General features: G+C 36.4%; 1 long non-coding RNA gene and 1 pseudogene across 4 annotated transcripts in view; one reads left to right on the top strand and one right to left on the bottom strand.

Moving 5' to 3' along the window:
• The window catches only part of LOC109499145, a 319,375-nt gene that overhangs the window by 218,677 nt on the left and 73,550 nt on the right, over positions 1–27,148 (top strand). The gene's annotated exons all lie outside the window — the stretch shown is intronic.
• Positions 2,173–3,167, bottom strand: LOC101081042 (annotated as a pseudogene).

Here is a 27,148-nt window from a genome sequence, read left to right as displayed (position 1 = left end):
TTCCCCTCCTCCTCCTTCTATAGATGTAGTGCCTAAACCCACCCAACTGTATTCTTTTTTTGTGTGTGTATTTATTTATTTATTTTTATAATTTAACTTTATTTTTTATTTTTATTTTTGAAATTTACATCCAAATTAGTATATAGTGAAGCAATGATTTCAGGAGTAGATTCCTTAATGCCCCTTACCCATTTAGCCCATCCACCCTCCCACAATCCCTCCAGCAACCTTCAGTTTGTTCTCCATATTTATGAGTCTCTTTTGTTTTATCCCCTCCCTGTTTTTATATTATTTTTGTTTCCCTTCCTTTATGTTCATATGTTTTGTCTCTTAAATGACCCAGCAATTGCACTACTAGGCATTTATCCAAGGAATACAGGTGTGCTGTTTCGAAGGGACATATGCACCCCCATGTTTATAGCAGCACTATCAGCAATAGCCAAAATATGGAAAGACCCCAAATGTCCATCGATGGATGAATGGATAAAGAAAATGTGGTATATATATACAATGGAGTATTACTCGGCAATCAAAAAGAATGAAACCTTGCCATTTGCAACTACGTCGATGGAACTGGAGGGTATTATGCTAAGTGAAATTAGTCAGTCAGAGAAAGACAAAAATCATATGACTTCCAACTGTATTCTTTTATAGTTCTATAGGTCACACATATGATACTGGTCTCATCAGGCTCAATTCAAAGTGTTGATGAGACTGTTTTCCTTTCTGGAATTTCTAAAAGAGAATCTGTTTTCTGGCTTATTTACCTTGATGGCAGAATTTAGGTTTTTTTGTGGTTGTAGGACTGAGAGTTCTTAGCTTCCAGATGCTGCCTGCAATCTTTGGTTCTATCTTTAAAGGTAGCAATGTTGGGTTGAGTCCCTCTCAGACTGAATCACTTCTATCTCTTTCTTCTTATCATCACATTTCTTTAACATTTTGCCTTTTTTCCCCTCTCTTTATGAGACAGTGATTAGATTGGGCCCACCCAGATAATTCAGGATAACCTCCTTATTATATTAGGTCAACACAGATAATACAGGATAATTTTCCTATTTTAAGATTCTTAACCTTAAACACAACTGCAAAATACCTTTTACCAAATAAAGTAATACATTCACAGTCCCTGGTAATTAAAACATGGTGATCTTTAGGGGAACATTATTCTGCCTATTTATTTCCTAAATTATTATAGTAAGACTGGAAATCTAGTAGAGTTAATTCTTCTATTTTTCATTATTAGAAAGTTCTTTCCTGTTCTTAAATTGTAAAATAAATTTGTTTAGTTCTATAAAAAAATATGCTGGTCTTTTGTTTGGGATTACATTAAATCTATAGGTCAATTTTAGAAGAATTGGTATTTTACCCTGTTGAGACATAATCATAAACATATTTTTTTATCTTTTCCAGGCTTTTTAAAATTTTTTCTTTAGTTACTCTGAACAAAGTTTCTAGTTGCCTTTAGAGATTGTGTTTTGTTTAATTTATTCCTAAGGATCTCATATATTTTTATTCCATTGTACAATATTTTTTTCAATAAATTAGTTTTAACTCTGATTTCATACTGAAGATCTGTAAACTGTCATTAAAGGTTACTGTCATTCCCGTTGAAAAACTCTTTGTTCTTAGTGCATTTATATATACAGCTTTACCTAACCTATTTGGGGACTTTACTGTCTTTTTCATTAGGTTAATAGCTCAATGATATTGCTTTACATGATTATTTAACCAAATTATGTCTCTAGTTTCCTGAAATCAGGAATACAATATGTTCAAGGTGATTTCAGTGACAGGTTTATGTACTAAGAATATCATTCTAGGTCCATAATTTAATGAGTAGATTATAAGGAAGAGGGCCCATCATGAAAAATGTGACATCATCACCACTATTACTACCCCGATGTAAGTAATTCATTTTAAATTTTATGTATGTATGTATGTATGTATGTATGTATGTATGTATGTATTTAGGCTAGGTACAGTGTAATTTATTGTTGGTACATACAAGATAGGGCTCTCCAAACCCCTCCCCTTCTTTAGGGAGACTGGGATGGAAACTATAGAGGTCAGGATATTTTCAGTGTATTGAATGAGTTGGGGCAAGGATTCCACAGCAGCTGAGGGTCTCTCTCTTCTTCTTGCTCTCAGTGAGGCTGGTGGTCTAGGGGTTTCTTACTCTTTGGAGGCCATGTTGACAATAAGGTTCACCATCCGGTTGCTGTAACCAAATGCATTGTCATGATAGGAAATGAGCTTGACAGTGTGGTCATTGAGAGCAATGCCAGCCCCAGTGTTGAAGGTGGAAGAGGGGGTGTCACTGTTAAACTCTCAAAGAGAACCTGGTCTTCAGTGTAGCCCAGGATGCTCTTGAGGAGGCCCTCCAATACCTGCTTCACCACTTTCTTGATGTCATCGGATTTAGCAGCTTTCTCCAGACAGCAGGTCAGATCCACAACTGAGATATTGGGGGTGGGTACAGGGAAGGCCATGCCATTGAGCTTCTCATTCACCTCAGGAATGACCTTGCCTACAGCCTTGATGACACCAGCAGAACCAGGGATTGTGTTCTGGGCAGCCTCTCAACCATCACGCCACAGCATCCCAAAGGGGCCATCCATGGTCTTCTAGGTGGCAGTAATGGCATGGACTGTGGTCATGAGTCCATCCACAATGCCAAATTTGTCATGTATGTCCTTGGCCAGAGGGGCCAAGCAGTTGGTGGTGCAGGAGAGATTCTTCACAATCTTGAGGGAGCTGTCAGAATTCTCATGGTTCATGCCCATTACAAACAGTGCATCAGCCAAAGAGGCAGAGATGATGGCCCTCTTGACCCCACCCTCAAGTGAGCCCCAGCCTGTTCTATAGTGGTGAAGACCCCAGTAGACTCCACATCATACTCAGCACCAGTATCACCTCATTAAACATTGGCTCAATCTTGCTTCTGGAAGATGCTAATGGGTTTTCCATTGATGACAAATTCCCCCTTTCCAGCCTTGACTATGCTGTTGTATTTGCCACTGGTGAAATCATACCGGAATATGTAATCATGATGTTCAGATCAAGAAAGGGTAATTGAGGGTGACAATGTCCAACTTGCCAGAGTTAAAAGCAGCCTTGGTGACCAGGCTCTCAATATGGCCAAATCCATTTACTCTGACCTTTACCATCTTGTCTCAGGGATATGACTGGCACTGCACCAGAAGATGCTGCTGTCTGTCAAACAGGGAGGAGCAGAGAGACTCATTTCAAATTTTAATTAATACTCCAGTCTCTAAGCATTACATTTCTGTCTAAAATAACTAACATCTTTCTAAATAATGAGGCTGTTCAAGTGGTTTCAAATTTTCATGACAAATACAGTAAAATCTATTTTCTTAAGTTAGTCATTTAAGATTAAGAAAATATATAGCTTTAGGGATGCCTGAGTGGTTCAGTCTGGTAAGCGTTTGACTTTTGCTCAGGTCATGATCTCATGGCTCCTGAGTTGCAGCCCACCTCCGGCTTTGAGCTGTCAGCACCTGCTTTGGATTCTCTGTTTCCCTCTCTCTCTCTGCACCTCCCACCCTCCACTGCATGCTCATGCACACACAAGCTTGCTTTCCTCTCTCTTCCTCTCTCAAAAATAAACTTTAAAACAATTTTTCAAAAAGGAAAATATATGACTTTAAACATTTCTCACAGTTCTCTTTCACCAACTTTTTCTTATCCGTGGATCTTCTCAAGACACTAAACTTCCATTCAAAACAATCTCCTATGAAATCCTCTAATAATCGAGCAACATCTTGCCTATATGCCTTTTCTATGTTATTTACTCTAGCTAGAATCCTTTGGTCATTCAGCAAAATCTCAAAGAATCTTCAATGTCTCATTAAGTGCATCCTCCTTTACTCACCTCTACAGTCAGAATGAAGCAATTCTGTTTTGTACTCCCTCTCAACCTAATTTTGGCTTTAGTTTGTTAAAACTGTAAACTTCTTAAGGATGAAGATTGTTTCTTACTCAACTTTTCATTCTCTGGGAACAGCAGGTATGCCTTGTGTGTGGTAGGAATTCACTTTTCTTTTTTTTTAAACAAATCAAGCTTTATGTGTATAACATACATTGATTTATAAATTTGGATATGTTTAGCTGAACGCAAGAAATTAAAATGTCTAAATGGTTGTTTTAGATTTCAGTGATCATAGTTATCATATATAAACTAGACATAGATCAACTTCTATGTTATGCTCAATAAAACAATCTGTGCCTTTTATTCTCATGTCTTTGAACTTGAATTCTGTCAGATTTCAGAGAATAAAGAGATTTAGATCTGTCGGTTCTGGGACCTCTATGAAACATTTGTTTCTCTAAGAAATATGTCTGTGGTTTAGCTGAAGCTAATCTCTCCAGGCCTAAAAAGTACACTGAGCCAGTTTGAAAGGGTCAGGCATAAGAAGTGTAGCCATCCTAAGTCCAATATTTGATGAAGAGTCCTAAATAGGGATGGCCCCATCAGTTTTAAGTGTTCCTTTTCCCCTGCATTATGTAAATGCAAAGCACATCCCAGTGTGGTATCTTTTCAAAGTGAAGAGAATGCATATCTGAGATACATCACTACGCTAAAAAGAAATAAAATAAATTCCATGGAATCCAAGGAGAGTACAGGTCTTATATCCTACAGATGAGTTGGAAAGGTAGATAAACATGAATTTCTGCATTTGAATATCTGAAGTCTTTTATAACATTATATCTTGCTCTCAACACCCAGTTCCTTTTTTGAAAATACTTCTAATATTTTATTTAACAAAAATGTACTCTGAACAACTATATTGCTAAGAGAGATTGGCATGTTAAATAGTATTTCCAAATATAATTTTGTAGAGAGAAATAAGTTGCAAAAGGCAATTCAGTGAACTGGTAAAATGTTTGGAAATACCTAGTAATGTTGCATAAGTGGCTATTGTTAATTCTAATGGAATTAGTTTCCAATGTAATTCTACTTTGGAATCCAATTCCAAAGTAGATTAATATACTTTATTTTCCCCTTCTTTTGGAAATGTTATCATTCTGGTGTTTGCTGTTTATAAATGTTGGAATAGGGGCATTTTTTTCTGTTTCTTCTATTTTGGGCAATATTCATGGAAACTATATCTTTACCTCTTTAGTTTGGAATCAGGAATTATCTAATTTCTTATGTTTATTAGAAAGCAATTGCTTTTGAATTCATATCACATATCAGGCACTATTCTAAATTTTTTGACACATTAGTGAACAACAAAAACAAAAAAACAGCAAAGTAAATTTAATTACTTGTAATCTACAGTCTAGGAAGGAAATATAGATAAAAATCAATAAATATAATAAATAGGTATATTGTATGTTAAAAGGAGATTATTGCTATAAAAAAAGAAAAATAATAGACCAACTTAAGAGGGATAATAGATGCCAAGGGTGGTAAAGTATAATACCCACCCTTAATGTCCAATAATTATGAAAGTGAGTTTTTTAATTCAGGGTAAGCACTGATAAGGTAAGTTTTGAGCAAAATATTGAAGAATGTGATTGATTTGTTCATGTTGGTTTATGGGAAAAACCTGATAAAGGGGATTTCATGGCATCACACAACTTGCTATTTAAAAAACTATATATTTGAAGGGAAGTGTGTTGCTTATGACAGAACAAGACTCCAAAGTGAAGCTCCTGTATTTTCTATCTTGAGAGTATATTAAGTACCAGGAGATTTGCTTGGATTCTACTTTCCAGTCTCATAAGGTAAATATTACTATTCAAGGTAGATATTACTATTCTTTCTTAAAGATGAAAAAATTAGTTTTAGAGAAATTTAAAACAGTTTAATCACTCATTACTAGTAAGTATTGGGACTAGGATTCCAATAAATTCATGTGTGTGTGTGTGTGTGTGTGTGTGTGTGTGTGTGTGTGTGTGAGTTCATTTAAACATTAACAGTCTTTTCGTTATGCAAACTTTTATTTATATAAAATCCCATGAATATAGCTTGTTTTTCTGACCGCTGGTTGTAAGTAAGTTTTTGCATGACAAGTTCACATTCTGTTTTTAGTAGTTTTAAAATCCATTAATGGGAAGCTAGCCAATGGAATTTTACTCATATCATCTTGTATAATTAGAGTTCAGAGTCATTGTTATTTATTTCCGTACCTATATGAATTAAAATATGCCATAGCTTTGAAACAAAATCTTGTATTTGCATCTCTGTGTATTTTAACTTGGTAAGACTGAAAACGTTAATACATTTGATCATGTTAGTCATTTTGGTAATTTACTTGAAACCAATTACCATGTTATGTTTTCCAGTCGCCTATAGTTATAGAAAATCTGAGGTGTTTCCAATTTGTACAGTTAATTGATCACCTATAATACATTGGGGTATAGGTCCCTTCAGTTTGGCCCATGCAAGCCATTCCCGTCCTCTCAATTTATTTTTATACACTATATAAATGGTGTATTTTACATGGTTGTGCTTTGATTCTACTTCAAGCTCTTTGTATTTTAACTTTCCCAGAGAGTAGTTGGTCCCCACTACAATAGATAGCTAATGGAATCTTTTAAGTAAATTTATTTTAACCAGGTAAACTCCCAGAAATATGCAATCATATTTCTATCTTTGATAAAATTACATTTTACCATATAAAAAGCTAACTATAATATGTTTAGTAAATATTTGTTTAGGCAGCAAAAATTTTCAGTTGTATCATATTCTTTTTATGTATAGTGGAACACAGATTCATCTAATATAAGTTGGATCTTTTGGGGTCTGGGGTAGAGGGAATGAAAGGAAATTTAAGCTGTCTTAATTAATATCATGAAGGATCCAATAACTCATGCTTTTTCAATTTTTTACTGGGTATCTTAGATAGTGACAACAGTAGGTGACTACTTTATCGGATTAAATGTTAAATGTTGCAAATTTAAATATTTGTTTATGGTAAAGGAAAATTCACTCTCTGTTTTTTATTTGTCATCCATCAGCCCCAACTAATTCTAATTCTAATTCTACCAAAAGAAGTAGGAAAATATTGATACATGTTTTTATGTATCTAATTATATTTCTCTTTAACAAGTATATTCCAATAACAAAGAATCATTAAAGCATTGATTCCTCTCCATTGTGTTCTATTCGGTGTTTTAAATAACAGCTTCAGATGAAGATATGGTTAGCTTAAAATTTACAAGTACTTTTGGCACTTGGGGAAACTGCTGCAAATCCTTCCCTTTCTTTTTTGTAATTTAAATTTGAGTTAGTTAATATATAGTGCTATATTGGTTTCAGGAGTAGAATTAAATGATTTATCACTTATATACAACACCCAGTGCTTATCACAAGTGTCCTCCCTAATATCTATCACCCATCTAGCCCATCTCCCACCCACCATCCTCCATCAATCCTCAGTTTGTTTTCTGTTAAGAGTTTCTTGTGGTTTGTTTCACTCTCTTCTCTTACCCCACCCTTTGCCATATGCTCATCATTTTTTTTCTTAAATTCCACATATGAGTGAAATCATATGGAATGGATTTGTTTTTCTCTGATTCACTTCTTTCACTTAGCATAATACATTCTGGCTCTATCCACATCATTGTAAGTGGAAGGATTTCATTATTTTTGATGGATGAGTAATATTCCATTGTATGTATACATATATATCCATTTTCTTTATCCATTCATCAGTCAATGGACATTTGGGCTCTCTCGGTAGTTTGGCTATTGTTGATAATGCTGCTATAAACATCAGGGTGCACGTACCCTTTTGAATCTGTATTTTTGTATCCTTTGAGTAAATACTGAGTAGTGCAATTGCTGGGTCATAGGGTAGTTCTATTTCTAGTTTTTTGAGGAGGCTCCATACTGTTCTCCAGAGTGGCTATACCAGTTTGTATTCCCACTAGCAGTGCACAAGGGTTTCCCTTTCTCCTCATCCTCATTAACACCTGTTGTTTCTTGTGTTGTTAATTATGGCCATTCTGTCAGGTGTGAGGTGGTATCTCACCAAGGTTTTTACTTGTATTTTCCTGATATTGGGTGATGTTGAGCATCTTTCATGTGTCTGTTAGCCATCTGGATGTCTTTGGGAAAATGTCTATTCATGTCTTCTGCCCATTTCTTAACTGGGCTGTTTGGTTTTTGGGTGTTGAGTTTGCTATCAAAGTACCACCAGCATCCTTTGAGGAGCTAGAACAAACAATCCTAAAATTTTTATGGAACCAGAAAACACCCCTAATAGCCAAAAAAATCCTGAAAAAGAAAAACAAAACTGGAGGCATCATGATTCCAGATGTCAAGCTATATTACAAAGCTGTAGTCATCAGGATAGTATGGTACTGGCACAAAAACAAATACATAGATCAATGGAACAGAATAGAAAGCCCAGAAATTGACCCACAACTATATGGTCAACTAATCTTCAACAAAGCAGGAAAGATTATCCAATGGCAAAAAGTCTCTTCTACAAATGGCATTGGGAAAACTGGATGGCAGCATGCAGAAGAATGGAACTAGACCAGTTTCTTACACTATACACAATAATAAATTCAAAATGGATCAAAGACCTTACTATGAGATGGAAAAAAGCCATCACAATCCTAAAGGAGAACACAGGCAGCAACCTCTTTGACCTCAGATGGAGCAACTTCTTACTAGACATGTAGCAGAAGGTCAGGGAAACAAAAGCAAACATGAACTATTGAGAATTTATCAAGGTAAAAAGCTTCTCCACAGTGAAGGAAACAATCAACAAAAGTCAAAGGCAGCCTGTGGAATGGAAGAAGATAAAGGGTTCGTATCCAAAATATATAAAGAACTTATCAAACCCTTCTTACATTTCTGACTTAAACAAAACAAAACAGAACAAAAGCAAAAAAAGCCAAAACTCTAGAAACTTGTTGATTTTCAGATTGCAATTACTTCTCTCAGTAATCCATTCTCTCAGTAATCATTCTCTTCCTAGTTCAGACTTTTGATAGGGGTTTGTGATTCACTTCCCCTATGCCTTTCATACTAAAAGTGACCAGATGTCATGAAATGCCTTTCCTTCACATCCTCCCAATGAAACTTGTATTCTATCATAGATTTATGTTTTGTTGAATGGTACCTTCATCCACCACTTTCTCTATAAATAATCTGGAAGCATTCACTATGTCTAATATTTAATTGGTTATATATTATATAAATTCCCCCTTTTGTGTTTTCCCTATTTAATTTTCTCCCCTCTCTTCTATATTTCTAAAATAGACTCTGAACTCTCTCTCTTAAAATCCCTCCAATTTCTCTATATTACTGCTGATATGAAATTTCAAAATCCAAGTCTTATTTTGTTATGACCCTGCTTAAATTTCATTCGTATTATACTACCTGTAAACTAAACTAACTAACTAACTAACTAACTAACTAACTAACTAACTAACTAACTAACTAAATAAATAAAATACCTTGCATTGGCATTTAGGTCTTTCCATGGTCTAAGATCTGGCTGTGTATCAAGTCTCATCCTGTCACTATGAGACAAATCCTATATAGTGATATTTTCTTAAATATGTTGTGTTGTAATTCTTTCTTGAAATATAATTTCCCTTCTATTAGACCTTAAAGTTACTGAAGAATTGAAGTTTATTCCACTTATCTTTGGATCCAGGTGTTTCATTCAGGGCCTGACACATTCTTGTTTTGACATTGTGAATTTTCTTCTTCTTTTAAATATTATATATTTTGACTTAAGAAGTATTTCTAAAGGTCGCTGTAGTTGAACAGATTATTGGGTAAAGGAAAATGAGCCATGGTATGAGAATCAGAGGGGCTGGATCATTATTGCAGCCCTACTGCCTGCATGACTGTATAAACCCCAGGTTCATTATGCATAGATAAGAATAATCCTACACTGCCTACTTTCAGGTTGTGAGGATCACAAATAATGACATTTGTAAAGATACTTTATGCCTGGAAAAGTTACATAAAAATAAGATGTATTACTGCTATTAAAACTAGGTGAAAATACTGAAATCTATTTTACCTTCTCAGTAAACACAGTAATACAAATGACAATAGGGTTGTTTAAACAAGAGTGTTACTGAAATATATTCCTTCTCTGAAAGAAGCTTTCTGCCTTATGATGCTTCTGATTCCTTTTTCTATGTTCTCATGGAGATGGCTGTGTGTGTGTGTGTGTGTGTGTGTGTGTGTGTGTGTGTGATAACTTACTATGATAGGGCACAGGTATGAATTTCTCCTGTATACTACCCAAGGATTTGATAAGACTATGCTCATTTGATTTATGATTTACATACATAGAACCAAAATTTAATCATTTTTAAGACTCCATTATTATTTCTTCCATAGAAATACATCATATAAAATAGTAAATTAAAATTCTATGAAGTGAAAATTTCAAGATCAGGGTGCCGATTCATTTAAAAAAAAAACTCAATGACAAACAAATCAGGGGAAAAGGACTAAAACGATTTTTTTTGTGAATTATGTAAGTTTCTAAAAAGCAAAGATTCAAAAAGTTCTTGCCTCTCAGATACTTTTTTTTTTTTAAGGGGAAGCAGGTGGGGAGGACAGGTTGAGACATTGATGGATGTCTTAATCCAGAAAGCAGGTTTCTGAGTCCTGAATATATCTTACCAATTATCAACAGTAGCTTTGCCTTCACGCTCAGTCCATTGCTTTAGTGTGGAAACAGACCCAACAAGTGATGTTGGTGTTGCCTGGGGACACTGACATGACCCAGGAAGTGTTGTCTGTGAGAAAGTGACAGTGGTACTACCTGTAGCAGTAATGATTAATTGCTGTGAGGTCTGAGTGAAAGCATTTATCAGAATGTTAAACCTTTGAGATCAATTTTGGGGGCAGAAGAAGACACTGTTACAATAATCACTTCCTATTTTCTCCTATTCTGCTTTCATTTTATGATTCGATCCCATAAATTCATCTTGTATGTGCTAATATAAAGCAACAGTAGTTCTTCATCTAATATTTTGCAAATACTCAATCCTTTTTCCTTCCTAATTTTCAAAACAATGTCCTTAGTATTTACACATGTATAGAGTTAAAATGATTACAATTTGATTTAGTGGCATTGTGTTCATTTTAGTCACAATTTTACTATTTTTTTAAGAGTGATGTAGAGCTGGTCAATTTTATATCCCTTTCAAATCTCCTTATTCTTTCCCTTTTTGAGCCTCAGTTTATAAATTAAACAGAAAACAAAACAAAAACATGTAAAAGAGGCCCCAGAGCCGCACTGGGAAACATCTAAACGGTGGCGAGGCAGGGCGGGGCGCGCCCCCTGTGTGCAGAGCGGACTCTGGGCACACTCTCGGCTTGGGTCCTGCAGGTGCTGGTGTCGTTAGTGTCCCACCCTAGTGAAGAGCTGCCGGGCCTGGGTGCTCATGGGGGAACCTGGGAGAGACGGTATAAAATCCAGTCTTCGGATGCAGAGACTCAGGAGCTGCTGAACACAACACTCGAGGATCCAGGCGCCGTGGACTTGGAGAAAGTGGCCAGTGTGACTATGAACCATTCTCAGCAGGACTGCGTGTTCAGTAAAGAAGAGGAACCCATGTGCTATGCCATCATTCAGGCCAAGAGCAAGCAAGCAGGCCTACTGGTGGGGACTCAACTGGCTGCATTAGGAGTACCAGGCTCAGGAGCAGCTGTGAGCCGCCGTGGGTCGGCTGTGTCACCTTCATCTGCAAATCTCCCTTGGTCCTTCCCTGAGCACCTTCCTTTCCGGATTCAGAGATTGGGGAAGACACCAAACAGACTCTGCCCCCAGCGTTTCATCACCTTCTCCCGCATAACTTCCCACCTGGGCCAGGCAGAGAAAGGTAGCTTCTAACAAGCTCTGCACTGTGTAACCGCTGGTGCAATAGCCATCTTGGTGCCTCAGTTTTCCCATCTTTAAAATGGGCCATAGCTACTGGTGGGATACTTTGGCACGTCAAGGAGCAGAACACAAATCACCTCTGAAACTGCTTTTTGTGCACTTTGTCCAAGGACCACTTCAGAATCAAACCTATTTCCAGTGGGTTTTAATAAATAGTAGTATCACATCACCAGCGATACCAGTTCAGGGTGTGAATTTTCTAATAAACCTTTTTACTATTAAAAATATGTAAGAAAACAAAGGAGTTACTTAGTGAAAGAAAGATTGTTGAAGTCAAATCCATGTCTGAAAATATTATTGTCGAATTTAATTACAAGTTGCTTTTGGAAAAGGAATCAATATTGGTATTTTTATTCTCTTCCACTTACTATTCTGTCTCACCTTTAGCAATATCAAAAATATTAACCTGTTAGTGAGCACTTGTTACCTGAGTCTGCACTAGAAGCTTTATAGGCAATTTCATATTTAATTTCACAACTATGCTGTAGATGATAGCATTGAGACCCACAATGACTAATTTTCCCTTATTCACACAGTTCATCTAACTAATGGAACAGGAAATTTCATTAAGATCTGTCTGACTCTAAAATCAGTGCTCTTTTTGTATTACTAAACAGAGCCTCTCCAGTATTAGCTTCTAAAAATCATTTTCTATATTAGTACTCTATTTTGTACTTTGTGAGATTTTTCAAACGACTTTCCTCTTTCATTTTTCTCCAAAGATACTTAGTGCAGGGAATGTTAGGGCACATTAGGCGCCAGACAAAAGAAAGAGGTCTGGGATCTGAGACTCACGTTTCAATCATGACTCAACAGATTTTAGACAGTGAAGCCGCTCGCACAACCCCAGCACTCTGAGCCTTCATTTTCATACATATAAATTGAAGATAATAAACCAGATCTTTCCTGAGGATTCAATGAGATAATATGTAAAATATTAACAGCATGTAACACGGTGCTTCACAAACTGGCCTACTTAATAAGTCTATTATTATGTGACGTTTGATATAACATTTGGATTTTTTTACTTAAATATAATTTTTTGGAGAGGAGCTACTAAATATAAGACGTGTATATCCTAGAAATCAACAATCATTTAACCACAAACGATATAGAAATTCTTATACATGTGCATGAGAAAACATCTACAAAAATTTTAGTTTTAACATAGTTTGTAATGGAAAAATATTGGAATCAACCAAAATGTCCATCATCTGGACATTGAATAAATAATTGTGAGGTGATCAGCATCAACATAGACAAATCTTGCAAAACATGAGTGAAAAAAAGTAAATTTCCAAAGGATACTTAGGTCCGATACAATTTATATAAAGTTTAAAAAGTATGAAATACAATGCTAAATGTTGTTTACAGATACATTCCTCAATAGTTTAGATATTAAAACATTTGTATGATTGATGTACACCAAAATATATGTGTATGATTTTGTAAGGGCTTTTCAAATCACTGACATTTTTTTTTTCCTCCTTGATAACATTTTTTTATTCAGAGATTTCTGAAAGTGGTTGTAACATAAGAGAGCCTCTGGGAAAAAAGAGAAACTTGTTCCCAGTATTGAGACATAAATGACAGGACCAGTGAGTAGAGGTCCCTGGATAGAAAAGCATGACGGTGAATAACTTCTGTCCTTATTAAATGCAGTAATTTCCAGAAAGAAAGCCATTACTTTACAGATTATACATGCAAGCCCTTTACATTTTGATAACTTATGTGTATTTTAGTTTAGCTAAGAGGCACATGTTTTTTGCTGATTTTAACACGTCAGTTAATTTGGTATTGCACGGACACAGTTTTATGAAGCATAGAGAGATTTTTCTGAATAATATCACATTGTCTATTTTTACTTCTAAAAATGTATTAAGATTACAGTGATACAATGTTTGAATGGTCACTAGTGGGACACAGCCAGTCATGTGTTGGTAATTGTTTAACAACCAGTTCTTTGGAATAGACATATACACACACATACCCCTCCTGACACAGAAAACCACAGGGCCTTATTTTTATTTTTCTGGTTTAGTAGTCTTTCTGCTTTTTCTTTTCTCTACTCAAATTCACAGTTTACAAAGCCACAACATTTCATTCTCAAATGCAATTTAAAAGCACTCAATGACTTTCAAGGATTTTCTACCACTTACAAAGCACTTTACGTAACATTCAAGGGTGGCCATGATGTGCCCTCTTACTATTTCCCAGACACATCTTCAGTCATGCTGTGACTTGCATTTTATGTTTCTGAGGCCCATATTAATTTGGTTTCCCGCAGGTACAACAAGGCAACATGTTTTTAGCATTTGCTCTCCTTTTTTTTCAAATTCTTATTTAAATTTCAGTTAGTTAACATACAATATAATATTAGTTTCAGGTGTACGATATAGTGCTTCATACATTACTGCCTTTTATTTCTGGAATATTCTCTTCTGAATCTAAATAAACAATCCTTGCTCTCTCTGAATCTAAATAAACAATCCTTGCTCACCTACAAAAATTCAGCCTGTCGCTTCCTTTGGGAAGTTTTTTTCTGACCAACTTCGTCTGGAATAGCTGTCCTCTCCTGTTCATGTACTCTGCACACATTTGTGATCATTGCATTTATCTCCTCCCCTAGGATGGATGTTCCTTGAAATTACATCATGAGACTTATCGTCAGAATTAAACCCTGTAACTAAATAGGTCACGCGTTCAATTGATATTTATTTAAAAGATAAGTAAATGGAAAAAGTCAAATATACCAAAGAAAAGTTTTCCGATATTTCCCACTGGAGCAGAAGGTCTATATACATTATAAGTGTTTGTAAATTTTGAGGAAAATGGGAATAATATGGTCACCGTTTTCATTTTGTATACTTTAATATTCTCTTAAGAAGTAAGAGATACTAAAGTAGTTGCCTCAACCATAAATTGCTTTGGTAAGTGTCAACACATATGCACTTAAAAGCAACTTGAGAAAGCTTCTTACACATTGAGTAATATTTCTAGGGATATGCTTTTTTCAGACAAGCACATTCAGTGTTGAGAGGTGAAGACTTTGTTACAACCATGATTTTAGAACTCAGATCTTTTATCCTGAGCAGTAAATCCACTAAGGATTCATTTTATGCTCACCAATGATTCAAGAAACTGACACAGAACTGCCCATGTTGAACAAATCACTTTTTTTCTGGTCAATTAAGCATTTTGATAACTTTTGACTAGGAGAACTCCATTCCATTGTTGAGGCCAAACATTCCATTCCTATTCATATGTTTTTGCTTTTCAAAATATTAGTTCCTGACCTTAGACATAATAAGTCAATAGGCAATAGGAATAGTCAATAACAGATATCATTAATAAAAAATTACGAGACACTTGAAGACAGAATTGTTTTAAAGATTATTTTTCCAATGGGTTTCTTAAGCGATTCTCCAAATTTAATACTCATGTCAGTGAAGTATTTTGTAACAACCCAATTTAAAATCTGCAGCAGTGCTTTCGATGTCTGCTGTAAATCTAATGTACTTTCAATCAACAGATAACATGGGATTTTAATAAAGAAATATTTATTATAATCAAAAAATTGTATATCAGAAAAAATACCCTAAAGCTAGTCTATTTCTTTGTGTTATCTGGAATTGTATGCCGTAATTCTGACATGTGGGGTTATCATATCAAATAAAAGCATAAAGCATTTTCACTTCTCCAGTTTAATTGGAAAAATCTTATTTCAAAAAGGAGATGTGGCTGAATGCATATTAAATGGCTTTAAACATACATTATTTTCTAAGATTTTGTAAGTAGATCTCTGGAATGTAAGTTCAGGGTTTGTTTATTTTACATGCTTGGATAACTAGTAAAATTAGGCACTGAACTTATCAATGCTTAATAATTATGGTGCAGGATGATTCCCTCACTGTGTGTATACATACTATACTTGAGCATATCCTTCTGTAATTAAAGATTATTAGGCATTTTCCCTTTATGATCTTATTATAAAAGTATTTGTAGTTTCTTATGTTAGTGTAATTTATCTAGGAAAATAATCACAATTTTGTTATTAAAAACAATATTAACATTATACAAAATAATTTTTATATAGAAAATAATTTATTAAAAATAACATGGAAAGACAATTTAATATTGTTCCTCATACCGGACTGGACGAAAGCTTAAAAATTGCCAAGTTATTCCTTACTTACTGCCGATCAGGGGTATTAGAATATAAACATGAGCAAGGCATGATCCTCTTCTTAAAATCGTAAAGACATATTCCCATATTCATATAAAATGAATGACGGTATGCCCTGTGTTGATGAAACACACACACAGCCACATGCATACAGGTACGCATAGAATAGTTCCAATTCAGGGGAATGAAAATGAGGAAGAGTCATGGATGCGGTGGATTTAAGGGAAGTTGGGTTTGTGGAAGCAGTAAAGATAGTAAGAGAGAGGCAGAAGGAATTAAAATAGCGCAGGCCCTAAGGTTGGAAAACACACACCATATCCAGTTAGAAGTCTCTCAATGACCAATGCATAGAAGTCATTTTTCTGGGGGAAGATCACGTGGAAAGGACAATTTAGATATGAAAATAGTAAGCCATGATTGTCATGGTGAGTCATCTGCACATTATCTGTAGCCGAGGGGAGGACATAAAGCTTTTTGAGCACTGACTTAATGAGATTTACTCTCTCTCTCTGGTAATGGCATCCAGGCTGAATTCGAACAGCAATCAAATAGGTATATACTGTTGGCAGAATATTGTTGTCTATTCAGTGCCAAGCATATATATTAGTGTATTTATTTTATGTTTTGTATAAAGTACAGGAAGAAATATTAGAATGTATTCATTTAACTTTTTACCTAAATCATGAGAAGATTTAGTTTTTACAATGTAATACATTGGAATTCTCACTCATTTCATAGAGTGTGTGTTCTCAGGGAGGCAGAGGCTTTGTTACTTGGCTTTCACTGGCATAAGCTTTCAGCTTATTCAATACACTCAATAACCTCAATATGGTTAGTGTTATAATAAAACATTTGAATTATAAAATTTTATTATATTTTCTATCAAGATAAGTTATCATAACAACCTTATACAGCCCAACATTTTACTAGTTACCTCCATGTAATCTCTAAAAGATAAGTTGTCAAAGTTAAAGATGAATTGTGTGTTTTTCTTTTACAAAAAACCAAAAAAACAAAAAAAAACATTACTCTGAATTTGTTGACATTTTGTTGAATGACAAATGACTGTCAATAATAAGCTATTGATGAGCTGTTATAAAATTGAAACTACAAAAGTTTCGGTCTTTCAACATAAAAGTGACCTTTTTACAATGAATGAGAAAGTTAATGCTCTTCAAAAGAAACTTGTGCTATGGACAGTGTTATTTTGAAAACACGTGTTTGGAGTTGTGCCACTTAGGTGATTTTTATTGTCATTATATTAGCAATAATTTTAACATTTTTTTATAAAATGCACGTAAAAATAAAAAAAAATATTGAAAAAGAAATGTCGGGGCACCTGGGTGGCTCAGTAGGTTGAGCGTCCGACTTGGGCTCAGGTCATGATCTCACTGTTTGTGAGTGTGAGCTCCGTGTCTGTGCTGACAGCTCAGAGCCTGAAGTCTGCTTCAGTTTCTGTGTCTCCCTCTCTCTCTTCCCCTCACCCACTCATTCTCTCTCTCTCTCTCTCTCTCTCTCTCTCTCTCTCTGTCAAATATAAAGATTTTAAAAAAAAGAAAAAAATACAAATGTCTTGGGTTGCCTGGGTGGCTCAGTCGGATAAATGTCTGACTCTTGATCTTGGCTGGGGTCATGGTCTCACGATTCCATGAGGTGGAGCCCCACATCAGGCTATGCGCTATGAATGTGGAACCTGTTTGGGATTCTCTCTCTCTCTCTCTCTCTCTCTCTGTCCCTCCCCTGCTTGTGCTCTCTCTCTCTCTCAAAATAAATAAATAAACTTAAAAAAAACTAAAAAAATAAAAGAAAATATAAATGTCTTATCTCTTTAAAAATCTACATGAAAGACTCAGGAGAGATTTACTAACAACTAAAAAAACCCATTCCATTAGTTCTCAAATATTTATTAGCAGAATTTCAATAATAATCTGTGAACATTTGGTTGTTGGAGTTAAATATGCTGACTGGCATACAGTCATCACAGCCACTAATGACCTTCTTCCTTTTAGATCTATACATCTTTCATGGTATATTTTTCACGTATGACAGTTATTAAAACATAGTTGTAGAACATATTTATATTAAAGAATGTTTATCAATTGCTAAACCACAAATTTCTAAATAAAAATGATCAAAAATAGAGATGCATTATCAATCACATTTCTTTTTTTCACATTTCTTTCATTAAAATATTAGTGATACCAGACTTTAATGAGGCCTAACACCTTATTTAATAATTAAAATTGAAATATCTTATATACTCTTTAAAAATCTCTGTCTGAGGGGCGCCTGGGTGGCTCAGTCGGTTGAGCAGCTGACTTCTGCTCAGGTCATGATCTCGCGGTCCGTGAGTTTGAGCCCCGCGTCGGGCTCTGTGCTGACTGCTCAGAGCCTCGAGCCTGTTTTGGATTCTGTGTCTCCCTCTCTCTGACCCTCCCCTGTTCATGCTCTGTCTCTCTCTGTCTCAAAAATAAATAAATGTTAAAAAATTTTTTTTTTTAAATCTCTGTCTGAAATACTTGCATTTTCTTTGGGCTTTGAAGTGGATGTGAAAAACCCTAATCTGTCAGCGCCTTCTTGCTTGACTCCTCTCAACGGCTATAGAGCCCTGGACACACGGCACAGTTTGAAAAGGATTGATCTAAGTGACAATCGAAGATTGTTTTCAATTGAGTAATGGCATATATGACATGTTCCATCAATTATATCTCATCTTCCATTCTTAGAACTGCTTTTTGTATTCTTTTCTATTGTAGCAATTCACTCTTTCTGTCCTCAGCACCATCCTAACAGCACAGAGTCCCATTTATGAGCCTCTACCTACTAACAAAACGTAAATTTTGATACTCACTAGTATTCCTAAATTTGAGTTTGATCAAAACTGCCAAATTCTTAAAACAGAAACCCACATATAGGTTATGGGGACAAATTCAGGCATGGCACGTTTTATTTCTTGACCTCCCTTCATATGAAAGGTATTTCTGGAAATTCTGTAGCACATAGGTCTCCTTGATGTAGGAAACAGTGAATGCCACACAAATGCTAATTGGACTGGAACCAGAAGCCTGATCCACCCCCGGACTTTATAGTTATCCATCCAGGGGAGGTAGTGAAAATAACCCATGTCCCAGAAACTTTTGTTCTATCAGAAGACCTTCATTTCAACAATCATTCCTCCTCCTGTGCTTGATGTTGGTGCTGATGGGTGATGGTTGATAGGGAGTAATTTTTAACCTTCCAGTGACAGGCTATTTTAAGGCAGACCTAGAAAAAAAGTCAGTAGTTTGTCTGACCACCTGGGCTAATGCTTGTACTCTGTGATTCTCTATCCTTATGATTTAATTCTCTGTGCATATTTAACAAGTTATAATGGTATTTTAAAAATCATTACTCTATTTAAAATCTTGAGATAAAATTCCCTGGCATGTGTTCAAGTCACAATTATTGTTATTTAAACTGCAATAAGTACTGTTAATTTTCTTATATTTAAAATAACTATAATTCTACTTAATAGGAGTTGTTAATTCGGAATACAAATAATACAAACAGGAAACACATGTAGAGGGTGAAAATATCCTTAAATTACTGATAATATTGTTGCAGTGTCATTACCTGCATTCCTTTTAAAGTAAGTGAAGGCAATTTTTTTATAATAACTAGTGTCTGATGCATCCTTTCGAGAAATATACTTCTACCATCTAATGGAGCTGGTAATCAAACTACGTGGCCCCATCTCTCTAGCCACAGGGGTGGTTATGTGGCTCAGGCTGGCTAACCAGACACCCTTTTATTCCAAGCTACAATGTTGTTATAGGTATTATCTTATGAAAAAGTCTGTCCATTCAAGCTATTCCATAGTGAAAGAGTAGGTGAAAGAAAGAGAGAGAATATGCTTGGAACACTATGTCTAGCTTGCTTAAAACTGACTGGATGTTTCAGTTAAATTAGCCAATATATTTACTGTCTCTTTTTAGTCTTCTTTATCAATCTAATGATTTATTATATGCTGTTCCACTTTTTTATTTAGAGTTTTATTTTTTCCTTAACCTCTATTGTGTTTCATTTTGATTGAAAGATATCTGACCATTTAATCGAGTACACAAACACATACATAAAAGTTGTGACAGATTCAAAAATAGCCAGGAATTCTTTGACATCCCTTCCTCTGAAAGGTGGAGGCTGTCTCCCATCCCCTTGAATCCAAGTTTTCAGCATGACAGAACTGATGCTTACCAGTTTGGGACCTAACCTTTAAAAGACTTGTCAGTTTCTGGGGTGCCTGAGTGACTAAGTCGGTTAAGCATCTGACTTTGGCTCAGGTCAAGATCTTGAGGTTCATGAGTTTGAGCCCCACATTGGGCTCTGTGCTGACAGCTCAGAGTCTGGAGCCTGCTTTGGATTCTGTGTCTCCCTCTCTCTGCCCCTCCCCTGCTCACACTTGCTCTCTCTCTCTCTCTCTCTCTCTCTCTCTCTCTCTCTCTCTCAAAAATAAATAAACATTAAAAAAAACTTTTAAAAGAGGCTTGTCAGTTTCATTTAGCATCTTTCTTTCCTCCCTCCCTCCCTCCCTCCCTCCCTCTTTCTTTCTTTCTTTCTTTCTTTCTTTCTTTCTTTCTTTCTTTCTTTCTTTCTTTTCTTTCCTTCCTTCCTTCCTTCCTTCCTTCCTTCCTTCCTTCCTTCCTTCCTTCCTTCCTTCCTTCTTTCTTTCTTTCTTTCTTTCTTTCTTTCTTTCTTTCTTTCTTTCTTTCTTTCTTTCTTTCTTTCTTTCTTTTTCTCTTTCCTGAACTTTCATTTAAGAAGTCAGACCACTCAGTGTGCAGGCTATACCAAAGCTCAAGGTAACCACATGGAGAGACCATGAAGGGTGTGGGAGAGAGACAGACAGAGACAGAAAGAGAGAATCTCCAGTAGCCCCATCCATTCATATTATCCCTGCCGAGGCCTCAGATAGTGTAGAGGTGAGATAAGCCTGTGGACCCTGCTCATATTTTTGGCTTACATAGCATTGAAATAAAACAATGATAAATTGTTGTTTTAAGCCACTTCATGTGAAGTGGTTTGACAAAAATGGGAGGGGGGATTGATGAAATGATTAAAAATGACATTTTTATTATTTTCATAATTTCCAGTTTTTCCAATTCTTTGAAAACATTATTTCTGCAAAACAAACAGAAAAACAAGCTGGGATATGTTAATAATAAATCCCTATTAGCTTCTGGTTAACTTTATTATTGTTCTTCAGTACTATAATTGAAAACACACCCCCATTATTGGCTTCATCTGGTATAAACCATTTTTTATCAGCCCTACTTTTTTATTCCACTGTCAGGGAATACCCAGACTCTATACACATCTCTCTTTCCTCTTCATATATTTCAAAATGGTGCTATCTTTGTGAACATTTTATACACCATTTAAAACTTTTGCAATATAACATGATGGTTTCCTTGCCAAAAAAAAAATTCATATAAATGATATGTATTTGCCTAGTATTTCATTTTTTTCATAAAATCTGCTATTTTTAATATATACTTTTTTATAATTTTGGTTATTATTACTTCCCTTATGATTCTAAGGTGGTTGCTGTAGTTTGAGACATCATATCCATGTTGAATGCAAGAAGAAGAAAAAGCAGAAGAAGGAAGAGAAGAAAGAAACATTTCCATTTGTCAACTTTTTTTAATGTTTATTTATTTTTGAGAGAAAGAGAAAGGCAGAGTGCAAGCAGGGGTGGGCAGAGAGAGAGGGAAACACAGAATCTGAAGCAGGCTCCAGGCTCTACGTTATCAGCTTAAAGCCCGACATGGGACTTGAACCCACCAACCATGAGATCATGACCTGAGCCAAAGTCCGACGCTTGACCCGCTGAGCCATCCACATGCCCCTGTCACTCTACACTCTTTTTTTTTTATATGAGATTTATTGACAAATTGGTTTCCATACAACACCCAGTGCTCATCCCAAAAGGTGCCCTCCTCAAAACCCATCACCCACCCTCTCCTCCCTCCCACCCCCCATCAACCCTCAGTTTGTTCTCAGTTTCTAACAGTCTCTAATGCTTTGGCTCTCTCCCACTGTAACCTGTTTTTTTTTTTTTTTTCCTTCCCCTCCCCCATGGGTTCCTGTTAAGTTCTCAGGATCCACATAAGAGTGAAACCATATGGTATCTGTCTTTCTCTGTATGGCTTATTTCACTTAGCATCACACTCTCCAGTTCCATCCACGTTGCTACAAAAGGCCATATTTCATTTTTTCTCATTGCCACGTAATATTCCATTGTGTATATAAACCACAATTTCTTTATCCATTCATCAGTTGATGGACATTTAGGCTCTTTCCATAATTTGGCTATTGTTGAGAGTGCTGCTATGAACATTGGGGTACAAGTGGCCCTATGCATCAGTACTCCTGTATCCCTTGGATAAATTCCTAGCAGTGCTATTGCTGGGTCATAGGGTAGGTCTATTTTTAATTTTCTGAGGAACCTCCACACTGCTTTCCAGAGTGGCTGCACCAATTTGCATTCCCACCAACAGTGCAAGAGGGTTCCCGTTTCTCCACATCCTCTCCAGCATCTGTAGTCTCCTGATTTGTTCATTTTGGCCACTCTGAGTAGCGTGAGGTGATACCTGTGTGTGGTTTTGATTTGTATTTCCCTGATAAGGAGCGACGCTGAACATCTTTTCATGTGCCTGTTGGCCATCCGGATGTCTTCTTTAGAGAAGTGTCTATTCATGTTTTCTGCCCATTTCTTCACTGGGTTATTTGTTTTTTGGGTGTGGAGTTTGGTGAGCTCTTTATAGATTTTGGATACTAGCCCTTTGTCCGATATGTCATTTGCAAATATCTTTTCCCATTCCGTTGGTTGCCTTTTAGTTTTGTTGGTTGTTTCCTTTGCTGTGCAGAAGCTTTTTATCTTCATAAGGTCCCAGTAATTCACTTTTGCTTTTAATTCCCTTGCCTTTGGGGATGTGTCGAGTAAGAGATTGCTACGGCTGAGGTCAGAGAGGTCTTTTCCTGCTTTCTCCTCTAAGGTTTTGATGGTTTCCTGTCTCACATTCAGGTCCTTTATCCATTTTGAGTTTATTTTTGTGAATGGTGTGAGAAAGTGGTCTAGTTTCAACCTTCTGCATGTTGCTGTCCAGTTCTCCCAGCACCATTTGTTAAAGAGGCTGTCTTTTTTCCTTGGATGTTCTTTCCTGCTTTGTCAAAGATGAGTTGGCCATACGTTTGTGGGTCTAGTTCTGGGGTTTCTATTCTATTCCATTAGTCTATGTGTCTGTTTTTGTGCCAATACCATGCTGTCTTGATGATGACAGCTTTGTAGTAGAGGCTAAAGTCTGGGATTGTGATGCCTCCTGCTTTGGTCTTCTTCTTCAAAATTCCTTTGGCTATTCGGGGCCTTTTGTGGTTCCATATGAATTTTAGGATTGCTTGTTCTAGTTTTGAGAAGAATGCTGGTGCAATTTTGATTGGGATTGCATTGAATGTGTAGATAGCTTTGGGTAGTATTGACATTTTGACAATATTTATTTTTCCAATCCATGAGCAGGGAATGTCTTTCCATTTCTTTAAATCTTCTTCAATTTCCTTCATAAGCTTTCTATAGTTTTCAGCATACAGATCCTTTACATCTTTGGTTAGATTTATTCCTAGGTATTTTATGCTTCTTGGTGCAATTGTGAATGGGATCAGTTTCTTTATTTGTCTTTCTGTTGCTTCATTGTTAGTGTATAAGAATGCAACTGATTTCTGTACATTGATTTTGTATCCTGCCACTTTGCTGAATTCCTGTATCAGTTCTAGCAGACTTTTGGTGGAGTCTATCGGATTTTCCATGTATAATATCATGTCATCTGCAAAAAGCGAAAGCTTGACTTCATCTTTGCCATTTTGATGCCTTTGATTTCCTTTTGTTGTCTGATTGCTGATGCTAGCACTTCCAGCACTATGTTAAACAGCAGCGGTGAGAGTGGGCATCTTTGTCATGTTCCTGATCTCAGGGAAAAAGCTCTCAGTTTTGTCCCCGTTGAGGATGATGTTAGCTGTGGGCTTTTCATAAATGGCTTTTATGATCTTTAAGTATGTTCCTTCTATCCCAACTTTCTCAAGGGTTTTTATTAAGAAAGGGTGCTGGATTTTGTCAAAGGCCTTTTCTGCATCGATTGACAGGATCATATGGTTCTTCTCTTTTTTTTTTTGTTAATGTGATGTATCACGTTGATTGATTTGCGAATGTTGAACCAGCCCTGCATCCCAGGAATGAATCCCACTTGATCATGGTGAATAATTCTTTTTATATGCCGTTGAATTCGATTTGCTAGTATCTTATTGAGAATTTTTGCATCCATATTCATCAGGGATATTGGCCTGTAGTTCTCTTTTTTTACTGGGTCTCTGTCTGGTTTAGGAATCAAAGTAATACTGGCTTCATAGAATGAGTCTGGAAGTTTTCCTTCCCTTTCTATTTCTTGGAATAGCTTGAGAAGGATAGGTATGATCTCTGCTTTAAACGTCTGGTAGAACTCCCCTGGTAAGCCATCAGGTCCTGGACTCTTATTTGTTGGGAGATTTTTGATAACCGATTCAATTTCTTCGCTGGTTATGGGTCTGTTCAAGCTTTCTATTACCTCCTGATTGAGTTTTGGAAGAGTGTGGGTGTTCAGGAATTTGTCCATTTCTTCCAGGTTGTCCAATTTGTTGGCATATAATTTTTCATAGTATTCCCTGATAATTGTTTGTATCTCTGAGGGATTGGTTGTAATAATTCCATTTTCATTCATGATTTTATCTATTTGGGTCATTTCCCTTTTCTTTTTGAGAAGCCTGGCTAGAGGTTTGTCAATTTTGTTTATTTTTTCAAAAAACGAACTCTTGGTTTCGTTGATCTGCTCTACAGTTTTTTTAGATTCTATATTGTTTATTTCTGCTCTGATCTTTATTATTTCTCTTCTTCTGCTGGGTTTAGGCTGCCTTTGCTGTTCTGCTTCTAGTTACTTTAGGTGTGCTGTTAGGTTTTGTGTTTGGGATTTTTCTTGTTTCTTGAGATAGTCCTGGATTGCAATGTATTTTCCTCTCAGGACTGCCTTCGCTGCGTCCCAAAGCGTTTGGATTGTTGTATTTTCATTTTCGTTTGTTTCCATATATTGTTTAATTTCTTCTCTAATTGCCTGGTTGACCCACTCATTCGTTAGTAGGGTGTTCTTTAACCTCCATGCCTTTGGAGGTTTTCCAGACTTTTTTCTGTGGTTGATTTCAAGCTTCATAGCATTGTGGTCTGAAAGTATGCATGGTATAATTTCAATTCTTGTAAACTTATGAAGGGCTGTTTTGTGACCCAGTATATGATCTATCTTGGAGAATGATCCATGTGCACTCGAGAAGAAAGTATACTCTGTTGCTTTGGGATGCAGAGTTCTAAATATATCTGTCAAGTCCATCTGATCCAATGTCTCATTCAGGGCCCTTGTTTCTTTATTGACCGTGTGTCTAGATGATCTATCCATTTCTGTAAGTGGGGTGTTAAAGTCCCCTGCAATTACCACATTCTTATCAATAAGGTTGTTTATGTTTATGAGTAATTGTTTTATATATTTGGGGGCTCCGGTATTCGGCGCATAGACATTTATAATTGTTAGCTCTTCCTGATGGGTAGACCCTGTAACTATTATATAATGTCCTTCTTCATCTCTTGTTACAGCCTTTAATTTAAAGTCTAGTTTGTCTGATATAAGTATGGCTACTCCAGCTTTCTTTTGGCTTCCAGTCGCATGATAAATAGTTCTCCATCCCCTCACTCTCAATCTAAAGGTGTCCTCAGGTCTAAAATGAGTCTCTTGTAGACAGCAAATAGATGGGTCTTGTTTTTTTATCCATTCTGATACCCTATGTCTTTTGGTTGGCGCATTTAATCCATTTACATTCAGTGTTATTATAGAAAGATACGGGTTTAGAGTCATTGTGATGTCTGTATGTTTTATGCTTGTAGTGATGTCTCTGGGACTTTGTCTCACAGGGTCCCCCTTAGGATCTCTTGTAGGGCTGGTTTAGTGGTGACAAATTCCTTCAGTTTTTGTTTGTTTGGGAAGACCTTTATCTCTCCTTCTATTCTAAATGACAGACTTGCTGGATAAAGGATTCTTGGCTGCATATTTTTTCTGTCTAGCACCCTGAAAATCTCGTGCCAATTCTTTCTGGCCTGCCAAGTTTCAAAAGAGAGATCAGTCACGAGTCTTATAGGTCTCCCTTTATATGTGAGGGCACGTTTACCCCTTGCTGCTTTCAGAATTTTCTCTTTAACCTTGTATTTTGCCAGTTTCACTATGATATGTCGTGCAGAAGATCGATTCAAGTTACGTCTGAAGGGAGTTCTCTGTGCCTCTTGGATTTCAATGCCTTTTTCCTTCCCCAGTTCAGGGAAGTTCTCAGCTATTATTTCTTCAAGTACCCCTTCAGCACCTTCCCTCTCTCTTCCTCCTCTGGGATACCAATTATGCGTATATTATTTCTTTTTAGTGTATCACTTAGTTCTCTAATTTTCCCCTCATACTCCTGGATTTTTTTATCTCTCTTTTTCTCAGCTTCCTCTTTTTCCATAACTTTATCTTCTAGTTCACCTATTCTCTCCTCTGCCTCTTCAAGCCGAGCTGTGGTGGTTTCCATTTTGTTATGCATTTCGTTTAAAGCGTTTTTCAGCTCCTCGTGACTGTTCCTTAGTCCCTTGATCTCTGTAGCAAGAGATTCTCTGCTGTCCTCTATACTGTTTTCAAGCCCAGCGATTAATTTTATGACTATTATTCTAAATTCACTTTCTGTTATATTATTTAAATCCTTTTTGATCAGCTCATTAGCTGTTGTTATTTCCTGGAGATTCTTCTGAGGGGAATTCTTCTGCTTGGTCATTTTGGATAGTCCCTGGCGTGGTGAGGACCTGCAGGGCACTTCCCCTGTGCTGTGGTGTATAACTGGAGTTGGTGGGCGGGGCCGCAGTCAGACCTGATGTCTGCCCCCAGCCCACCGCTGGGGCCACAGTCAGACTGGTGTGTGCCTTCTCTTCCCCTCTCCT

The sequence above is a fragment of the Felis catus genome, chromosome B1 (assembly GCF_018350175.1).
Source record: "Felis catus isolate Fca126 chromosome B1, F.catus_Fca126_mat1.0, whole genome shotgun sequence".
In the NCBI taxonomy this organism is placed as follows: Eukaryota; Metazoa; Chordata; class Mammalia; order Carnivora; family Felidae; genus Felis; species Felis catus.
The sequence above is the reverse complement of the archived record's forward strand: the minus strand, read 5'-3'. Positions and strand labels throughout refer to the sequence as shown.